Source organism: Eubalaena glacialis, chromosome 3 (genome assembly GCF_028564815.1).
Source record: "Eubalaena glacialis isolate mEubGla1 chromosome 3, mEubGla1.1.hap2.+ XY, whole genome shotgun sequence".
Taxonomy (NCBI): Eukaryota; Metazoa; Chordata; class Mammalia; order Artiodactyla; family Balaenidae; genus Eubalaena; species Eubalaena glacialis.
This window is the reverse complement of record NC_083718.1, coordinates 136,487,692-136,504,973: the sequence shown is the minus strand read 5'-3', so window position 1 is coordinate 136,504,973 and position 17,282 is coordinate 136,487,692. Positions and strand designations below refer to the sequence as shown.

The following is a 17,282-nucleotide window of genomic DNA, read 5'->3' as shown; positions in this document are numbered from 1 at the left end:
GTAAAACCCAGAGCAGAGAAACCAGCTAAAACCGTGATGACTTTTGATGTCAGAATTGTGAGATAATACATGTGTGTTGCTTTAAGTGGCTAAATTTGTGGTAATCTGTTATGGCAGCCACAGAAAACGAATGCATTCTTAGCATTAATGGGAGCTACAGTTGAATTGGCAGCAATTTCTTTTTTCTTTCTTAGTGGCTCATAGAATAGCAGCATATCTCATAATTGATGGCACCTTAGATTTGTTGAAATATGGTGTCATTATCTTTATTTTGCAAATGGGAAAGCAGAGGCTCTTCGAGGTCAGGTGACTTGCCCAGGTGAATCAGACTGCAAGCCTGAGCTCTTAAGCCATCATGCACACCGTCAGAGAGTGCACAAGGGCTGGAGCATCCTGCCCAAAGGCCAAGGAATGGCTAACGTGACCCCCAGCCCAGGCCCCTGTCTAACATGGGATCCCTAACATGGTTGACCACAAAGACCCAGCCAGGTCCAGAAGGCAGCTACCCTCAGCAGCATTCATTTATCCATTGATGGAGCACTCCAAGGTGCTGGATACCCTTCTAGGTCCTGGGCTAGAACAACAGACCAAGAGCCTGTTCTTACAGAGCTGAGACTATAGTGCAGGAGCTCAACACTACAGCGACAGGAGCACTGGAAGGAAAACAAAGCATCCAGAGAGCTGAAAACCCACCTTCACAAGGTAATAATCCACACAGTTTGGAGCTCAAAAGAGAGCACTGGGGGTGGAAGATCATAGCGTCCTTTCTAGAGATTTCACGGGCCTCTGCTAAATGTGGGAACTCTGAGAAGGAGAATTTGTTGTGGTGCTGGGGTTTTCTTGGTTTTGCTTTTTTTGTTTTGTTTTTTTTCTCTTTTTTTTTGATGGAGATGGAGGTTAACTTTATACAGGACTGCCTCATATGAATTTCTAAAAGCAAAAAATAAAAAAATAAGCCACACACAGTCATCTTTTCCCTCAACCAAAATTTCTCTTTCGGTGGATTTCATTTTTAAAAAGATGAAAATTAATTTTATATTAAAAAAGCATCCCAAGAGCTGAGTGAAAGAGCACTTCACAAAGAAAGATGACTCTGTGGAACTCCAACCCTGCACCCTTCGTCAAATCCTGAACTCTGGCCAGTCTCTTTACCTTGTATTTTTACTTCCCTCTTTTCTTTCACCCTGGAAATAAGAGCAGACAGCTCTCTGATGGTTAAATCAAAGGGTGAACAGGAGCCCTATTCAGCAGGTCAGCAGGTACGCACACAAAAAAATGTGGCATGTATGACCTTTCAGGAGATGCATATGAAAGGAAAAATCTAGATTTCTTAGAAGATTTTGCAGGAAATGCCATTGGAATTTATATATTCTCAATCTCTCTTGTTTTTGTTTGAGAGGGAGAAATTCTAGACTAGAAGGTCATCTTCATAATGGTTTTGGAGAAGCCCCAGTTTAATGATACCATTAGCCGAAAACTACTTATAAATCAGACATTAGCAACTGGCATAAAACCCTACTTTCCACTTCTCTCGAATTTGTACTGACAATTTGGCAGCCCACTCTACCCTTGGGCCCGAAAGAGCTATCACATTTAAGTCTGTATTTTAGAGATTTTGACAGCGGTGTAGGCAAGAGGCTTAGCTTCAGGAGGAAAGGTCAATAAACGCCCACGGGGGGACCGGCAGGCCTGGACCGCCCACAGGAGAAGATGGACAAATGGCCCCAATCCTCTCACTCACTCACAATTCGAAAAATTTAACCAACCCTAATTACCATTTCTCATCAATGAGATTAGCAAAAATAAAAAGAGCTGACACCCTTCGTGCCGGTGGGGCTATGGGGAGACAGGCCATCTGACACGCTGCTGAGCAGAGGGCAAAATGAGCCTACCCTTCCCAAGGGGCTGACAGGGCCCTGCGAGTCAGCAGTCCCGCTCCCGGGAATCAATCCTCTAGGTCCACCTGCACAAAAGCAAGATGACACCTTTATTTGTTGCAGCGCCGTGGGTAATAGCGAAAGACTGGGAACAATTCAAAGGTCCAGCCATAGGGGACTGGTCGAATAAACCATGCTACATCTACACAATGGAAAACGATCGTGCTGATAGAGATCTCCAGGACAGACTGCTAATTTTAAAAAGCAAGACACAGAACAGTATATATAATACACCACTTTTTGTGAAAGAAGGGGGAAGCATTAAATATATATACACACACACACACACACACATGCACACACATGCACACCCTCATTTGCTTGTATTTACAAGTTGCAGCCTGTAGAGAATGTGGAAAAGGCTTGGACGGGAGCAAGATTTCTCAGTGTCTACCTTTTTATATGCGGGTAAGCCATATAAATACATTACCAATTTTTTAAAAATGGAGAGGTTGTATAAACCATTTTTCACAGGAGTGTGAAGAACAGGACAATCCCAGCTTGGAAGAAACAAAGCTGAGGAGGCTTCTGGGAAACCTGGGTTGACACAGGTGAATTCTCACGTTGGCATCAGTAAATCAGAGGAACCTGGATCCAGAGCTCAGGAGGCGTGCATGGAGAGGTGGTCTCTGCCCTGTGTGATATCACCTGCTGGGTGTGGGTGTCCCTGAGCCCCTTGACATTTATTACAGCAGGAGGAAGTCAGAGAACTGGAGGTGAATGGGAGGCAAAGGCAGAAACGTGAGGATTCCCTCCCAGGCAGCATGCCAGGCACATTATTTGCTTTCTGGATTTGGACAGTAATGGCTGAAGCATGCTGCTCATCAAATATTTATGTCAAAAAAGAGGGCAAAGCATGTGGCGGAATATTCTGCTTAATTCAACAGAGAGATATTCCTGAAAAGTTGAGAATCCTGGAATTTTGTAAAATCAAATCATACCGTAAATGCAACAGGTAAGTTTGCTCTCTCAAGAAATTCTGTGAGGGACTTCCCTGGTGGCACAATGGTTAAGGATCCACCTGCCAATGCAGGAGACACGGGCTCGATCCCAGGTCCAGGAAGATCCCACATGCCATGGAGCAACTAAGCCCATGTGCCACAACTACTGAGCCTGTGCTCTAGAGCCCACGAGCCGCAACTACTGAGCCCACGTGCTGCAACTACTTAAGGCCGTGTGCCTAGAGCCCGTGCTCCGCAACAAGAGAAGCCCGCGCACCGCAATGAAGAGTAGCCCCTGCTCGCCACAACTAGAGAAAGCCCGCGCGCAGCAGCAAAGACCCAACGCAGCCAAAATAAAGAACGAAAGAAATTCTGTGGGAAATCCTTATTAGGAATTGTTATCTCCTGCTATTCCTGTTTTGGGAATCTGAGTTTGCCTGAAGAAAGCTGCATTTAACCAGACTAGATGGGAAAGGCATTCACGTTTCTGCACCTTTGGGCATTTTTCACAAGGTGCGGCCTCTCCATAAAACAGCAGAAGGCCAAAGTCCTAAGTGCAAGCCAGCACCTCTATGCATAGAACCACTGTCTTAGCAGTTTGACCCACTAAACGTGGCTGATCCTACCTGCTGTGCGGATTGCCCCTCAGGAGAGGAGCCAAGAGGAGGTTAATTCTGAGAGTCCGCTTTCTAAAGGATCAACTTAAAAGAGAAGCATGCAAGCAGCAGCAGCAGCTGGCACTGCAAGGGACACAGACAAACCCCCTTCCTCAGTTGTCAGTGGCTTTAGCAACAAGGCTCCCCACTTCTTACCCTAAACTAGAAAAGTCTTTCTACACAAGAAGCAGCCACTCATAGATAAATTCCAAAGGCTCCTGCAGCCAGTGTCCTTTGCATCCTGTCCCCAAGAGGAGGGCCCACAGCTGGTCAATAAACACCATGGATCCCTTTGTCCATTCCCAGGAGGCATCACTGCAGGAGCCCCGCAGGCACCAGGCAATGCTGAGCACGTTTGTTGGTGCTGGACTCAGAGTAAACAACGTCAACAACCGCTCAAGTGCTGGGCTTTACCTGCCCCTTAGGAAATGATGAACTGAAGAGGAAGAAGCCTGTCACAGGAAACATGCACCACTGAATGTGCCTGTCCCAGTAGATACCATCAATTTTACCTTTTTGACTAAAAAGAACACTGGCTCATCCACTTCACTGGCACACACTACAGAGAATGTGGTTTTATTCCTTCATTCCACTGGCATTTATTAAGTACCTACTATGTGCCAGACTCAGCCGGCTCATGTCATTTTGAAGGTTATTGTGGCTGAAGGTGCTGGGAGAGGCAGGGCTGCTGCCGCCAGATTGTGCCTTTGTGTGACTTACGAAAAGGCCAGCCCTCCAAGTGCACCCAGCCTTGCAGGCTTGACGGAGTCAGAATGAAGTGCCCCATCCTCCTGGCAGAGGCAGTTCTAGCCCAGGACACATAGTTTTTGGAGAGAGTTGAGCCCCACTTAACTTCCTTGGCCAGCTACTCTTGTGCAGTGAACAATCTGTACAAGAGTTCAAAGCAGCCCTGTCAAGAAGTCACAATCCAACTCTTCTGCTTCTTGGCCAGACATTCAACCTTCCCCTGACAACCTGTCTGAGCAGCCAATCATGACTTTACACACCCACATGAAGCCTCATGGTCTAATGTGCAGGTCACGGTCTAACAGTGCAAAAGGTTTGGGTAGTTTAGGTACAGGACAGGCACCAAGTCTGCTGGCTTCAACACTTTCCCAATTTGCCTGAGGTTCTGGTTGAATAAACCTGGTGTGATGGTTTCATATCAATAAAGTCCTCACTACGCCTCGATAAAGTCCAAGCAGCTTTTGGATCTTGATTCCTCTTTCCATCCTTAGATTTGTTTAGCTCACACTGAGAGCTAAACTGCAATCATTTGTCTCTGAAAAGCAGGCAAACTTTGAGGTCACTGCAAGCTTGGGATCTTAGTCAAAGGGCTCCAGTGAGGTCACTGCAAACTTGGGATCTTAGTCAAAGGGCTCTCAGTCAAAGGGCTCCAGGGCTAAAGGTTTAATGTCCAGTGCTGAGGGACATCTTGGCTGGTAGCATCTGTAGCTAAGTAAAAGCCTGATTATTCTACATGGGTAAAGTTAAGATTCCACCCCCACGGGCTCATGTGGGTTTGCACACAGCCATTGGGGATGAAGGCAATGCTCTCTACATGGCACGCAAGCATGGCGATGACCACTGATTCAGAGCCCACCCGGGGAGCATTTGTGATGACACCAACCAAAGTTAAATCAGAACTTACACTCCTCTTCTCAGTCAACCAAGGGGATCCTATGTCAGTTACATGGCACTGACTGCAAGAGGAATGGTAGTCTATTCTGTAAGAAAGCAAATGGAATATAAGGCCTCCTGACCCTCTGGCCCCAAAGTCACCTGCTTACAATCAATAAATGTGAAAAATTACAAAAGATTCTTAGCAACTGATTCACTAAAGCTGACCTAAAAGAAAACCTTCTTTGAGCTACTAATTCTCCAGCAGAGTTGAAAATATCAAGTCTTTGAACAGTCTACAACACCCTGGTTTTTATTATACAGCAATCCTCCAAAATGCAGACCCATTAAGAGAAGACAAAACCCTCCTTGTCAGGGGATGGCAACCATGACACTCCCACCTAAGCACTTTTACGACACCCAATAAAGCCTGACACAATAAACCAGACATTTAAGTGACACTAGAAATGATTTTCAAGAGAGTTGGCACTAAATGGAATAATCCATCTAGAAGTAACCTTCGGTCAAATCACCTCCACCCTCTGCCCTGGGTCCAAAGCGCCGGGCTCACCGCTCTTCCCTTTATTCCTGAGGGAGAAGTGGGGAGACGGGGCCTGTCGGTGTGAGCTGGTTCTAGAGCAGGACTTAGCTGGTGCCCCCATCTCCTCTCAAGGCCCTCTTTGGGAATCCAGGCATGGGAGAGACCGACTCTACGGATCCCTTCAGGCCTGCTGGGTCTCCGAGGCAATTCTGGCAGCTTCAACTTCTATGGCTGCAGAGGGCAAGGAGCCCAATAAGCCCAATGGCAAGGCACTGGTAATACCCCTCAGGCAGGTCACCTCACCCCCAAGAGGAGCCCTCTCCTCCTGTTTCTCTTGGTTTGAGTTACAGCTTCTGAACGAAACTTCCTCCATAAGGAAGCACTTTTAGCTGGAAGCACCTCCACTGCAGCTCCTGGCAGAGCTCTTAGTGCGCAGTATATGGAGTCAGAACAACTCTCGGTCACATCCTCGTCTTGCCGCTTAGGGAGCCTCAGCTTTCTCACCTGGGCTGCTGTGAGGACTGGGCAAGATCATAAATGTAAAGGGGTTAGACTGGGGCCTAGGATGTAGAACAGCTCCGTAAATGGAGTCGCACGATTGTGCTGAAGGTATATTCTTTTACCTATTGAACTCTCCCATTAAACTAATGACAGGTCTGTCTTCTTCGTGACTGTCTTAGAGGCCTCTGACACGCGGCAGGTGCTGTATACACACAGCTCCTCAATGCAGGGCTGGGACATGACGGATCTGGGAAGTGACAGTTTCCATAAAGTCAAGGTTGGTGAACTGCGTCTGCAGGCAAACCCAAATTTCAAACATCTCTTAAGGAGATAAACCTGCAAACTTCCAAAAGGGCCTCTCTTTTACTGCTAAATAATTCTCACATGTAACTCAAGGACCTTCGATTGCTATGCAAGCTGGTGTTTTTTCTAAAACAAAACCAAAATCCTGCTATTTGTAGCTAATAAATCAGGTTTTACTGAGTAATTGTTACACAAATGGATTATCTTTTATTTTCTATACATGCTCATTGGCGAAAATATGGGGAGAAGCGCCACAATCCCACCATCCATTTCTCTGTACTTTCTTTTCTATGCATAAACTTTTTTTAAATTAGTTGTAAGTGTAATAATGCACTGTAACTGGGCAACCACCCTTCCCCTACTTAACCTACCCTAAGGTGGACTTCATGGATTATCGATTTTTTTTTTTCAAGTTTCTATTAAGAAAGGAAAATGGGACTGAGATCTAGGAGAATTACTTTGTTGAACAAATTAACACTGCACTCCATTTCATGTTTAAAAGACACAATGACAATTGCCTGATTGTATTCTCTTACTTCTTAAGCACTGCTTGACAGGACTATATAAATTACTGAGCCTTTTTAGATTTGGGGGAAACATTAAAATTTCATATAGTTGTTTTCCTGTTACAAAAATAATGTATGCTCATAACATTTAGAAAATTTCAGTAAGTAATAATTTAATGTTAATATTTGTTGAGCATAGACTATGTGTCAGGCACTGTTCTAAATGCTTTAGAGAGATTAACTCATTTATCCCTCCCAACACCTCATTGAAGCACAGAGGTATTAAGTAACTTGCCCACACGCTACACACCTAGAAGCATGAGCCTGGAATCCATCACTATGCTATGATGTTCTAAGAGAGAAAAGAATCAATAATTTATTCAATTGAGTCCTCCGCTGCTTCAGAGTATAATGTCATAGGCAAGAAATGATTCATAATAATACTGTACCCTTTACAGTTATTTAAAAATATTATAAGCATGATCTGAGTCCCTGCGGAACAATTAGTAAACGAGAAGTCATCTGTGGCACAAGCCACGATTCCAATTGGCCCAATCCTATGCACCTGACATGCATTAAGAAAACAAACACTTAAAAGGGTTTGTTTTCAAGATGGAAGCATTTTTTAAATTTTGCAAATGAGTCAATGACATGATGAGTAGATTCCCTGAATTAACGGAACACCCAGTCTCACAAAAGTTTACCATCAGTCACAACGCTTTTACAAAACGTTTATGAAATGCTGCTGATCCTTTCCTAAACACTTTTTTAAAAAATATTTATTTATTTATTTATTTTTGGGTCTCCGTTGCTGCGCGCGGGCTTTCTCTAGTTGCGCGAGCGGGGGCTACTCTTCGTTGCCGTGTGCGGGCTTCTCATTGCAGTGGCTTCTCTTGTTGCGGAGCACGGGCTCCAGGCAGCGGGCTCAGTAGTTGTGGCACACGGACTTCGTTGCTCCGCGGCATGTGGGATCTTTCTGGACCAGGGCTTGTAACCCATGTCTCCTGCATTGGCAGGCGGATTCTTAACCACTGCACCACCAGGGAAGTCCCCCTAAACACTTCTTGAGGCTTATCTGTTAGCATTGGACATCAGTACGTGAAAAATAACTGTATACTCCAGGTCACATTTTTTTCATACTTTAATTAAAAATCATACTAGGTAAAAGACAAATATTTCTGTTTCTGTTTTATGTCCTACCCAGGGCTAATAAGCATGACTATTTTAAATATAAATTCTCTTCAAATTTAAAATATGAGTAATGAAATGATTGCCTGGCTCTAAAAATATTATACAACTATAACTTCACACTAAAAGCACATTAAAACTGTTACTCCAGTAATCATAATTATTCATACCGCTGTGGTAGAAACATGACATACATATGTAAACAAATATTTTAGATATTTTAGACAGATAGATGGATAGACATCTTGCTCTATATATCTATAAAACCAGGTAACTTCTTTGGAATTTAATTGCTCTAGCATTCCAGAAGCTTTATCTATCTACCTATCTATCTACCTACCTATCTATCCATCTATCTATAAAATCAGGTACCTTCTTTACCTGATTTATTTGCTCTATCCAGTGTTTCCAGAAGGTTCAAACTGCCATCTTTTAATTTATCCGATAGCCGGCTGCTGGTCAGTAGATAAAATATCTAATAATTCTGAACATTATCTGTGTATTAGGTGCAAAATGTTTTCCAAAGACTGTTTCATATACTTTCATAAAAACCCTCAACACAGAGACCACTATCATCCTCATTTTACAAATCAGACTGAAAACGGTTAAATAACTAATATTCCCATCCACATCTGTCCAACACCAAAACCATACCTCAAATCACTGTTAAGCTGCTTCTCTTCCAAATCAGACTCCAGAAAAATTTGACTTCCACAACTTGCCTCCCTAAATTAAGCTTAAGTTGACATATAAAACTTTAAAAAAAACACCCAATAAAAATCCAACACAATAAATGACATAATTCCAAATCTGAAATTTTCTTCTCTCAGAAAGAGGTAAACAAAACTAATCTGATATTAGCTAGCCATTTCCTCAAGTGTTTCGACTAAGCAGCTTTTTGCTGTCACAACATGACGACCACCCACATCCTTCAACAAGTGACAACGTAAGCCCGACACCGCAAATCTCATTGTTAGAGAGCGAGGCTTTCAAATGAGACTGGAGCTTGCGACATTGAAAATTTTTATAGTATTAATCTTTCCGGTTTCTTGTGAAACACAGATCCACATTTTTATGTATTTCTACACAAATCTAAATGCTGTCCAGATTCAACACCTTCCTGAATTACCTGGGTTAAAAACAGTAAAAATACAACTGCATTTTTTAAAAAAAATAAGGCCTAAAGACGCAGCCCTTAGATTGTTCAGCATTTTTTGGACTTAAACCAGGGTTTTATGGTGTTAGTTTACCGTTAGAGAAGGCAAAGAAACTGAACGGTTGATCCCAAAGTCCTTTTATCACTGAAGTCTCTGTAAAACGTTTGATTACTTTAAAAAATTATGTGTGAATCATATGTTTGTTTATTGAAAAAAGGTCTTGCTGACACATACACTTTGGTTGTTTTTTTTTTTAAAAGAATCAAAACAGCTCCTTACTTGAATGTGACTGTTTTGGCAACAGTTAAACGCAACCCCGTCGCTCTAGCGCTGCCGGCCTTCCTGGTTCTCCTAGGTGAGGGCCGCCATCCTGCGATAATTTACACGCAGGGCTGAGAAGCACCAGCAATGGTGCCGTGTGGTGACTAGCACTTTCAAAACAAAGCCAAACTCGGCTTTTAAAGTAGAGAACACACAGACACAGTCCCTACCTCTGACAAGGTCCAAAAGATTCCTTATAGACAGTCTATTCAGACGAAGCTACAACAACCCCAGGAAATATAAAGTGTCCACAAAGACAGTAGGGGGGCGAGGGAGGAAACAACTGATGGGAAGGAAGCTAATCATGTGAAGTCTGCCCAACTCCACAAGGTCTAATACATTCCGGTTTGTTTCCACTCAGAGCAGCCATTAAACGTGCCCTGACACGTGGGCGCGGGGGACCTCCCTTCTCGCTGATTTTTGGCCATTTCCTTCTCTGTGCACTTGTTTGTATACAACCTCGCCCGGACAGGGGTGACCACAAGATGACAGTCCTCGGCAGTTCCTTCACTCAGATTTCTAGTTGCCCAAAGTTTCACTCCACGGCGGGGTTTTAACGAGAATCACGGGGTCCTTTTCGAAAGTTATGAATGGTTTAAGTCAAGTTTACAAGACACAAACAGAAGGCGAGGGACAAGCGAGTGTCGGGCGACTTCAGTGACAGTGTTTTAAAATTAGCTTTAATTGATATGCCCTAGTTAAAATTAAAAAAAAAAAAGTCACTCTGATCCACGCAGTAAGTGTCGGGGCTGTACTTTTTAAAAAATCACGCAAGACTCACGTCTGAGTCTTGACCTCCTCATACCATCTGCAAATATAGTCTCCGGGCCACTCACTGCTCGGGGGTCCCGGGATGTGTGATCTGAGTCCTCGCTGTGACCCGCTATTTCCCCACCAGACCCCCAGCGCCGAGCGGGTTCCAGGTCTGCGCACACGCCGCCTAGTCCCCAGAAAGAACGGAAGAAAGTAGGGAAGAGGGGCGTGGCGCCCCGGTCTCCCCCAGTTGTCCGGCCTCCTCCCGAACCTGGCACCACCGCAAGCACGAGCCGGGAACGCCGGAGCCTCCCAGCCCCATCCTGGTGCTGGGCGCACTGCCGCGGGCAGACCAGGAAGCAAGCGAGCGAGCTGGGAGACCTCTCCTCCCACTCCCGCCCTCGTCCCGGGGGCCGCGTCCCCAGCCCTGGCCCCGCAGGGCCCCTGGCTTCCTGCACCCTCCGACCGCCGCCCGTCGAGGGCGAGAGCGCCGTCTGTCTCCGGGTCTCGGCGTCCCTTGCCCTCCCTCCCCCATCCCGGTCTCCGGCGCCTAGTGCCCCGACCAGTCCCCGCCCTCCGGGACACTCTTTCCTCCTTCCTTCCTTCCTCCGTTCCCTCCCTCCATCTCGCTTCCCAGCACCGGGAAGTCGGAGGCGGCTCCCGAACTGGCCAGCCGACGCCCCGCGATGCGCCCCTGTCCCCTCGGGGACCGGACTCGCCACCTGCGCCCGCCGCTCGGTGCTCACTCGCCTGCCGGTGCGCTGCCTCTGCCGTCACCGCCGCTGCCGGGGACTCTGTCTCTAAGGGCTCCTGGAGACGACTCCGACCTCTCCTCCTCCTCCTCCTGCTCCTCCGGGCGGGCGCCGGCTCCGCCTCGCTCGGGTAGGCGGGGCGGACAGCCCGACGGGCGGGGCGGCGGCAGCCCCGGACTCCTTCCTCTCGGCCCGGCCCTCCTCCCTCCTGTCCAGACGCCCTGCTGTTCCCTGGTTCGGCCGCCGAACCCGTGTCAGGTCTGGGCCGGCAGAGGGGAGAAGTCGGGAGCGTTGAAGTCCTGCAAAGTCTGGCCGCCTTGGCCACCCCCAGTTTCCCTCCCCCGACTTCCCCGAAGCCTTGGAAGTTCAAGGATTCTCGGGCCGCCCCACTTCACAGCCCCCCACCGGGCCGCTCTGACTCCTGAGAAGTTTCCTTCGCGTGCGAACGCTCGAACGCTCGGCAACTCTTAAGCCAGCCGTCCCTTAGGCCGCCAATATGCACGCCGCCAACCCCCTACACAAAAGTTAGGCTCTGCTCCAGGAATTTCTTAAGAAAACAGTCACGGTAAAATTTAAAGGGCCCTGGGGCCACAGAGAGATTTTGCTTTCCAGAAAATGGAGCTATAACTGCGGATTGTTGAATTTTTAGTACATCCACTCATCAGGCGCTTCCCCTCCATCTCTCGCCGTGAGATTTGTGTTTCCCAACGCCCAGTACCTGGTAGAGTTCTGCTTAATGAATGGATTCAGGGTGGGGTAGTTTGAAAAGCCACTTCTGTTTCCACAGACTTCTGACTATTCGTATATACTGCCATTCAACGAACACTCATTGAGCACCTGCTGTGTGCCAAGCATTGCAATAATGGTGATTGGAGAGACACAAAGATGAATCAGACGGGGGACTCACCCTCAAAAAGTCCAGAAAGAGTCCAGAAAGAGTCAAAAAGTTGGATGTGCAGAAATCTCACCACTCAGCGGACTTCTTGCAGGTTCCTAGGTATCTGCTTTCTTGTTTGACAAGGTGGAGATAAAAGAGAAGAGAAGGCCAAAGTAGCTCACTTAAAACCAGTGTGGGCAGAGTCCAGACTTGAAATGGAGTCTTAAAGCGTTGGTGAAGGATGTCTGTGAGTTGAGTTTCACCAACTGAGGAGAAGTGAGGCCTAGGGAAGCCAGGAGCCAAGGATTGCAGTGAGGACATTATCTTCACTCTTTCTTCCTTCCTGACCCCTGCTCAAGTATCATTCTCGGTGAAATCTTTTGACCAGGCTGCAGAAGGCGTACTGCGGGTATAGGAAGTCTGTGGTTGGATGCTTTGCCCCAGGACTGTGATTCTTGCAACCTGTGGATGGCAGTAGCTGTTGGTGTGCAAGCCACAGGCTGCCAGGGGAGCTCTTTATTCCCCGCTTGGTACAGTGGCAGGAAATGCTTGACTGATTCACAGACACTGACAGTTGCAGGAATACTCTAAACAGAGCAGCCTGATGCCGTCTGGGACTGAGACCATCATACACTGGAGTTTGTATCTTTTGGCCACAGACTACAGAATCGACTCCTAAAGCCCTACCACTGATTTCCACTTCTGGAGCCCTTTATCGTCTAGTAAATGCTTTCATGTGTGTAATTCTCATCTGGAAACTGAGGCACCAAGAATTGAAGGGGTTCATTGAAGGTTTTCTAATTTAGTGCTATTCAAAGTGTGGTCCACGGAACAATGACCATCTGGGAACTGTTACCCGTCTGTAATGGGATAAGCACAGAAATTGAAGGTGAGCATGTAAAAACTTTTATAGCAATTTGAGTAATTTTCTGCCTGTTGAACTTAATAACTAAAAATATGGCCTTGTATTCTGTATGTTTCTTTCATTTTTCTCGTTATCCATTTTGTATGTATCATGTTGGATAAAAGCATCAGCCTGCAACAGATTGAAAATAAAATCCCACAGATAGTTTGAGATGCACTGATCTAGTTAGGAGCAAGGCAAGAATAATAAGAGCTAACACTTTCATGGCAGATGTTGCTTTAAGTGCTTAACATATATTAACTCTATTAATCCTCCTAACAACCCTAGCAGGTAGGCTCAGAGAGGTTAAGCCATGCAATCCAAAAGTGGCAAAGCCAGAATTCAACCCAAGGGGTCTGGCTCCAGACTGTGTGCTTTTACCCATGACCCTCCATCCTGTCGTTCTTTCTGCTCTGCTGTGTCCAAACTTCAGTCATTCACATTTCATCTACATATCACTGTGCCTCCTATATGATTTTTTTAATTTATATTTTTGATTGACTTACTTTTGTTATTTCTTACACATAGGATGCTTGCTGTTAGTAATCTCACCTGTGAAATCATGACTTTGATGAGCTAGCATCAGTCTCTTACTCTAGATCACATCAAAGTAGATGCTTAACACCAGCAGTTGCTGTCAGTGTTCTGCCATATCCCCTCTGATCCTTCTCCAGTTTCGTGCACACTGGCTCCAGGTGTGCATTCATTCCCATCACCTGATCCTGGCACCTGCATCTCATTGTCAGAACACCACCCTCAGCTGCAGGATTTACTTTGCTGGCTCACAGGGCAGCTGGAAGTACCTGGGAATTGATGTTCCCCCATCCCCGCCTCAACCTTTAACCAGTGACTAAGGACTATGGCCATATAAATACGCCAGTTCCTTTGCTCTCACTTGGAACAACTTCAGGGTGAATCTCCACTGTCTACAGGGCTCCCTACGAGATTGAGCCAAATTCTCTCCCCACTTCTGTGGGACCTGATGCCACATTCTTGCTTGTCCTTCTTACCCTTCCGGGACCTACTTCCCACTCCCCCACCTAGGAACACATCCTAATCAGGACCAACTATATAATTTGCAGATCCTGATACAAGATTTAAAAATGCTCATAAATCATTAAGAATTTCAAGATGGCAACAGACTATTAAACCAAGTATGGGGACATGTGTGACTACACAGGTGTGTGACTTTACAGGCTGCACGACAACGATGTAGGCCTGGATGCTAATAAGTCATTTTCACTTCTTTAAAAAATTTATTTATTTATTTTGGGCTGCGTTGGGTCTTTGTTGCTGCACGCGGGCTTTGCGACGAGCAGGGGCTGCTCTTTGTTGCAGTGCGTGGGCTTCTCACTGCAGTGGCTTCTCCTGTTTCAGGGCATGGGCTCTAGGCACACAGGCCTCAGTAGTTGTGGCCCGCGGGCTCTAGAGTGCAGGCCCAGTAGTTGTGGTGCACGGGCTTAGTTGCTCCGCGGGATATGGGATATTCCCGGACCAGGGCTCGAACCTGTGCCCCCTGCATTGGCAGGCAGATTCTTAACCACTGCGCCACCAGGGAAGCCCTCACTTAAGTTCTTATCTCAGGGTCTGCTTCTGGAGAATCCCAAGCTAAGATAACAACTATTAAAGTAAAAGCCAGCGCATTCAAGTACTACCAAAATCGTCTTGTATAATACACTGGTGGTCAGCATCCCACACCTTGGGAGCCCACCTTGTAGAAGGATGGGTCGTGTCAAGTCGTACATAAAGAGCTTTAGCCACAGGAAGAGGTATAGCAGTTGAGAATGGCTTAGGTTAACAAATGATGGGGCAGAAAACCTGGGTTTTCTTCTCAATTCTGACACTGAATGATACACACAAGTGTGAATTTGGGTGGTATCTTAGATTGAGTTACCTGGAAACATACCTTGCATGAAGAAGACTTATTGGTGAGTGGTTAAAAAGATAAACCTGTAAGGAAGCAAGGCAGGCAGGATAGGGCAGAGGACAAGGATGCCTCTCAGCATGGTTACAGCTGGACCTGCAGTCCAGGGGGGACTGGCAGTAGGTGGCTCTTCAGAAATGGACCATATTGAGTCCAGTGTATTGGACCTTTGTATCTCCATATCCTGTATTCCTGGGAAGAGGTGTCGCACTGGGCAAAGCAGTTCACTAAGGGTAATGCCCACTGATGGACACAGCTGTGAGTGGTCAGGAACCAATATTCCCAGCAACTCGGGAACAGGTGTGTCACCCCTGAACAGGGGGTCTGGGAGAAGCTCCAGAGTATACACTATAGGTGGGTTATCTCCAAGGTCTCACTTGGGCTTATAGTCAGTCATAACTGGCATTCTCAGCCCAGCCCAGGAGGACCTGACCCCTTGGTCTTCCATGTAGCACCTGGGCAATGCTTGGTTGCATTTTGCCTTCTTTATACTATGAACCTATTTAATTTCCTATTTTTTCTTTCTCCAGACTTCTTCAAAACTCTTTTTTCTTTCCCTTTCTGTTTTCTGCTCCAACTATCTTCCACCCTCCCATGGCACTCAAGACAAATCAATCAATCAATCAGTTGCTTATGAAAGAGTGATGGTGTAGTGCAGTAAAATTTTATGCATGAGGCAAGGCCTTTGAGATTAAGTCCTGGCTTTGCCACTAACAATCTGTGTGAATTTGGAGCAATCATTTCACCTTACTGGGCTGTGGCTTGTCCTTAAAATAAAGAGATTTGCAATGGTCTCTAAAGTCCCAATTCTATGAAATTTAAACATTTTTTAAAAGATGGCTTTCTCTGCTATATAATCCCTTATAAAGCAAGCAAGAGAAATGGTTTTATAATTCAGGACAGCTGATTGTTTTTAAATTAATTACAATTCGTTGGTGAAGCTCTACTTCTATGAACTTCTACTCAATAGTCAATAACAACACCCTAACTAAAGGCTCAGTCAGAAGGAGATGGGGAAAGAGAAATGAAAGAAATGAGGCAAATCAGTCAGTCTGTGGGTGATCAGGTCTCCACGGACTTCACAACAATTTATCTGGGATATCAGCATTGCTTCCTAAGGATTTTATTTCTTCTAATGCACATGGCCACACTCTTTGTCTGAACCTGCCCTAAAAGTTATGAAGAGAGCTTCCTCTTTTTGAATAGGTTACCTGGGTAAGTTTTTCACAAACTGGTTTTTCTGCTCAGTCAGAGGCTCCCATCTTCTCATGTAGAAGTTAGGTCAGGGAAAAGCACCCACAATCTTGGAAATCCCCAAGTAACGTGTTGAAACACATATCAGCAGAGGCAGGAGCTATGACCCAAACTGTGACTACAGATCAGTAGTCAATTCAATGCAGTTCCATCCTCAAATGGATGGAAGCCTCCAGAGACCTGGGTGGGAGTGGCCCAAAATTGAGTCACTAACTCAAGTCAGTTGATTACTAACTCAAAATTAGCTTTCTGGCTTATTACAGAGCTAGGCTCTCTAACTCTGGAGAATGGAAGTCCCCAGACACTCTTGTATAGAGGTCAAATGTGTGGGCTCAAGAATGAACAAATTTCCCATCATTGAAGGGGTTCAACCAGTGGTCGACTAGGAAGTAGAGATGTAGAGGTTATCAAGGGAAGCAACCCAAATGTTCACCAGGGGAGATATGTTACCTCCATCTAAAGCACTCTGTGAAAAGAGGTAGATCTAAATATATTCACATGAAAAGATGCCCCAAATATATTTTTGAGCATAGAAAGCAAGTTACAGAAGACCATGAATAGAATTTCCCACTCATGTATAAAAAAAGCATACACACACAAGCACAAATGACTGTATGAGTATATCTGCAGTGATGTTTGGCAAAATGTTAAAAGTGATTTTATCAAGGTGGTAGGGTTTTGGGTAACCTACACTTTTTTTATATTGCATGAATTTTTTTTTTTTTTTTACCACGAAAGTATAGCTTTTCTTTGAATAATGTGGGGTTTTCCCCCATACTATAAATATATCTCTTTTCATATTATAAAAAGAAGAACAAAGGCATTGTGTTGACCAGCAGTTGGCAAACTATGGCCAAGAGGGGCAGACCATCGGCCATCTGTTTTTGTGAATAAAGTTTCATTGGAACACCACCACACCCATTCATTTATCTATTGTCTTTGGCTATTTCTACTTACAGAGCTGAATGGTTATGACAGAAACCTTATGGGTCACAAGGCCTAAAATATGTATCTGCCTCTTTAGAGTTGTGGTAACCCCTGGTGCAGACAATTAGACTAGAGAACTTTTTCAGTATGGCAAATTGCAGGCTAGATTTTACTAATTCTTCAGGTGTTAACGTATCTGACAAAACCCAAACATGGTCTG

The 17,282-nt window shown here is 45.5% G+C and overlaps 1 protein-coding gene across 3 annotated transcripts in view; it reads right to left on the bottom strand.

Moving 5' to 3' along the window:
• GNG12 (G protein subunit gamma 12) overlaps positions 1–11,395 on the bottom strand; it is a 119,318-nt gene extending 107,923 nt beyond the window's left edge. Inside the window, exon 1 of one of the 3 annotated variants that reach the window (XM_061184039.1) lies at positions 11,147–11,395. The gene's annotated coding sequence lies outside the window, so the exon portion shown is untranslated. The remainder of the gene's footprint in view (positions 1–11,146) is intronic. The other 2 variants (XM_061184038.1, XM_061184037.1) reach the window with 2 other exon arrangements.
• Positions 11,396–17,282: the final 5,887 nt, after the last annotated feature.